Raw genomic sequence first — 5,035 nt, forward strand, 5'->3', positions numbered from 1 at the left:
AGTGGCTAATACATTCCCTTCTTCTATAACTCATTACGGCAGAACCCAGATAGATCTACTCCTGTGGTCCTTGCATCATGATGCTGTTCCCTGCCTGCAGGAGATTTGGGAACCAGGCACCATTTAGCTGAAGAAACACCATTTCATTTGGAACTGGGAATATTTATAATCGGGCTGTGAAGAGTATATTAGAGGGCTGCACTTTCAAGTAGGTGCTCCCGAGTGACATCTTTGTCTTCAGTTTCTCTCCTAATTTACAGGTCAGCTCCATAAACTCAATTAGTTTTGTCTGTGAATCAAACGAACACGGTCTACTGTGGATCAGCCAACAAAATTCCCCCAGGAGTTGAGAATAAATAAACTGCATGACTTAAAAGCAAACCAAGTAATGCTTGACACAGAACAGACAGCTTGTCGCCAATTATGGTATCTACAGACCACCTGCAGTGGGACTTTGACAGGCTAAGTCATTGACCCTGGATTGGATGCTGTCACTTACATTTCCTATGGGGCTTCCCGTCATTAAATACTAGTTGTTGTGTTCATAGGTGACCATGCAAATAAATTATTTTTCTGCTCGGGTTCTTTCAGTTTTCAAAATCTGCATGAGTGACAAGAAAGGGCTGGCGTCCCTCCCCAAATGGATGCCATCCAGATGTGTTTAACTACAGCTCCCATTATCATGAGGGTGATAGGAACTGTAGTTAACAGAGTTGGATGGCACCAGGTTGGAGAAGGCTGAGAGGAGGAGTTCCAATAGTGCAGTTAATGTGCATAAAGGAATTAATGTGATCATTCCTTAAGCAGAACTCAGAAGCAATATCGATAGCCAGCCAGATTATTCTTATTATATTTAATCTTATCAGTAACATGATCTCTAAATGAGGGGGGCGCCATCGGTTTCAGCAGGATATTGATCTCTACACTTCAGTTCCTGAGAGGGTCACAGCAGGGGGTGACATCTTTGAGGGGTGACAACTTTGAGGGTCACAGCACTTTGGAAGGAGGTCACTAGAGGAATATGGCCGGGTTGAATAAAGCCAGATGTGCACAGGTTATTACTCCAACAGATAGCCCTGCATCCAAATGGCAGAGGGAACCAGCTGCCCAGAATCTCTTGCTCTCCCTCTTTCTTGGTGTCTCTCTCTCAAAAGCTGCTACTGTAGTTTGCCACTGACCGCCAACTGCAGGACAGGATGAGGAACAAAGATTCTTCTTGTCTTGGGCTTTTAACCCGAGAGTTTAAGCTAGAGTTGCTTCCCTAATAAAAGATGTGTCTGGCAACTCTGCCATTGATGGTTAAAAGGAATCTTTAGTAGTACTTTGGTTCTCCTGTCCAATTGTATAGCTTTAACCCTATTCAGTGACTGAGTAACCCTATTACTCATACACGCGCAGTGCAGATGTTCTTGCTCTTTTGGTTGCATACAGTAGCAGGGTATGAAGGGAGAATCAATGTTTGAGTGAGGCTGCAACTGAATTTCAATTGCACAGGATGGCTGACAGTGTAGGGGATTCTAAGACTGCTCAGCTAAATGTGCCAGAGATCCACCTTCCGATTCAAAGTGTGAAGGCTGAGGCTGAAGCCAGAAGTTTTGGGTGGAAGGAGTGTATGGGCCCCCCTTCTGCAGCTATCTGGAGAACGTGTGGAAGTGAAACTTGTCCAAGAAATGGTAGCAGAAATGGGAAAAGTGAGTACAGTTATGTTCAGCTACTATCCTCACAATTTTCTTCTGAAATACTATAATGTACTTCAGTTCTTGTGATGAAATAGTTGTGGCAGACTGGAAGCATAAAAGCTGCACTTCAATCAGTAACACAAGAACTGAGTGAATTCTTTACCTCCCTAATTGGTCTACAGTTATTAAGGACATAAAACAGGGGTGGGCAACTTATGCCCTCCAGAAGTTTTAGCCAAGGATCATGGGAGTTGTCTGCTACAACATCAAGAAGGCTGTGAATTGCCCACTCCAACACTGAAAACTCCTTCTTTGCACTGGGATGCTGGCCCAATGACAGGAGTCCAGAAATCATATGGCTACCCAGACCAAACTTATGGTTTAAGCTTCTGGACTAGGCCTAACCCACCTTTGGCCAGTGTAATGCTTTGAAAAGGATACAAGTAAATTAGAAGCATTATAGTATAATGCTTTGCCCTTAATGCATTATTTTCTAAGAACTGGGAATGAAATTGGATTTATTCAGAGCTCATGTTTTTGACAAATACCATCTGATGTGTTGACACTGTGCAAGATGATGTTAGTTGGCTGGAGTGCACCGAAGGAAAAGAGTGGTCCAGAAGCCTTTAGCAAGCAAGTGAAGGAAGCCTGTTTTAAAAATGAACACTTTGCATAATCTGTTGGAAGTTGTGGAGGGCAAATTTCTTCAAAACTTTATTTTCTAAAAACTGGTTATGGAGTTGGTTTCGTTCATAGTTCCTGTTTCCAACTGGCATTCATTGACTCTACTGTCCTGCCTAGAAGACACAGAAAATATACTGTAGCAGAGAAATATTTAGAAAGCAAATCCCAGAGAGAGTCTCAAGCTTTCAAAATACTTTTGCATAATGCTTTGGATCGATGGTATGGAAGCTGTTAAGGGACAATTTGAAAATGCAGTTAATGCTTAGTAAGAGGCAAATGCAAATAAATTGGATTATGGTTGCAGATTCTTTTTTAATATAATAAGGAAAACTATGGTCTCTCATGCCCAATCACACCATGGGGCTCTCCCACACTAGAGACATTCAAGAACTAGACAGTCACCTGAGTGGGATGTTGCAAACTGGTGTCCTGCAACAGCGGGGGGTTGGACCCAATGGCCTTCATGGCTTCTTCCAACTCTATTCTATGGCTCTAGGATAGGGAAAGGCTGTGAACAGTCTTTGATGGCCACATCCAGCCCTCATGTACTTTGTAGGAAGTACTTAAACGTCAATTTTTCAAAGCTGTGCTATATGTAGTGGGCAAGTGGCAGCTTTACTCTCCCATGAAGCTTTGTCTGAGCCAGTACAAGAACAAATCAAAAATTCTTTTGAACTTGCTTCTCTTTGCCTTAATTATCACCCAGCTGAGGTCATTCCATCAGGTTGCATCAGAGTGAGGACCACCACATCAGTTTAGTTGCTTTTGGCTCCTGCTGTTTCATTCCATCCCAGCTGGTCATTATGAGAACTTGGTAAATTACAATTAAAATTAAACCAGTGATGGCTGGTTTCCCCCTCTTCTTGCCCTCCTCCTTTTTTCTGTTGTGTTGTGTCTGTTAGATTGTAAACCGGAGGATAGGCTATTTTTTAAAATCACTCTGTAAGCCTTGTTGGGAGACTTTTTGTCTGAAGGGTGGGGCAAAATAAACAAATAAGCCCTGCTACGGAAGCTCATTGTTTCTGTAAGCTGATGTATAAAAAGGCAAGGTCTGCTGGCTTGTACTGACTGTCTCTTCTCTGACATTCAGCCTCCTGCCTCTTTGGAACCTTACAAGGCCCTGCTCTGCAGAAATGGGTATTAGGCTTTTAATCTGGCACCTTGAAAGACAACCTCCCAGTGTTTCATGCAAAAGAAAAGAAAAAAAAAACAACAGTACAGTATAACACAATGTTTTAATAACCATTTACGCTCAGCTCAACCTTTCATGACATTTTGTGATTGGATCAGAGACCCTTCTGTTGCCCCACATTAAGGGTCTAACTCCAGATGGCATTTTATTTCCTTTTATTTTGAAGGAAAAGTATGCAACTGAATGGAGACAATCAAAAAGGTGAACAGAATATAGCAATCTCTCCTCTTTTCCTCTGTCCTTTCAGCAGATGCTGGCAAAGAAAAAGTCAGATCTTTCTTGTAATGCCTCCACTTCTGAGCTTTGGCATGTTTGGGGCAGGTATGGAAATATGCATGAAAGTAGTGGTGAATGTTCAGGTCTGTTCGGGAAGACTGAGGCCAGAGTGCTGTGAAATGAGGCAGACCATCTTTTTGCTCACCCTCACTTTCTGAGCACTGTTGCATAAAAGGTGGATCACTGAAGATACAGCCAGCTTCTCCACTTCACCTGCACCCTCCCTCTGATTAGATGGTGGTGATTGGGCCCAACTAGCCCAATATACTACTCAGTGAAAGAGGATGAAGAGACAGAAGTGCCCAGACCACTGGCTCCAAAGTCATCCCATTCGAAGACCTCCACTAAGCGCAGCCCTTTCTGCTGCATCACCCAAAGAGATACACAAGCAGGTAGTGAGTGTTGCAGAGGGAGATGCCAGGTCAGCATCCCAGAGACAGTGGCAACCACTGCCGCTGTGGGAAAGAGGCCATGTGTAAGCACAGGCTGCTCCAGCCCACCCACCCCTTTGGGATGGCATAGCCAGGAGTGTCTGGTTCAAGAGGAAGAACCCCATCACTGCACTGCTCAGAGGGAAGGAGAATCCAGAGAAGGGACCGAGAGGGCAGGGTGCCCAACGCTTCCATGAGCAGTCCTCTGCGCCCCAGCACCAAGGGGCTAAGTGAGCGCTCCCACTGCGCAGGCGGTAGTGCCATGGGCCCGGGCCCAGGCCCAGCCCGCGCCCAGCCACGGCGTCCAGAGGGTGAGCAAGACTGAAGAGGAGGAGGAGGAGGAGGAGGCAGCAGCGGTCCAACTCGGAGAAGAAAGCATCGCGGTAGGGGAGTTTCCCGGGAAGCTTCCCGGCTGGGGATACCTGCCCCATCCCTGGTTTTTTTGGGGCCTCTGTTGAACGGGGAACGGGGAAGGAGAGTTTGAGATCAGGCGATCAACCTCCGCCTTTAAATCCAAAACGGCGGCGTTCAAACGCGCAGAACTTCACTGGCACGTAGCGCCGCCCTGCTCACCCCCGCCCGACGGAAATCCCTGTGACTCTATATCTATCTCGCCCGCCTAGACAGGCTCTATCTTCTCTCACGCTCACTGCTGGCTTCGCTCTATGGTTTCGCCCACGATGATGATGCCCTCTCGCGGCTCTACCTCCCCAACGTTCCCTAATAGGGTGACCTATGGCTACCGGAAGAAGAACTTGTCGAAGTACAACTTC

The sequence above is a fragment of the Varanus komodoensis genome, unplaced genomic scaffold (genome assembly GCF_004798865.1).
Source record: "Varanus komodoensis strain SLA01 unplaced genomic scaffold, ASM479886v1 scaffold7_3, whole genome shotgun sequence".
Classification (NCBI taxonomy): Eukaryota; Metazoa; Chordata; class Lepidosauria; order Squamata; family Varanidae; genus Varanus; species Varanus komodoensis.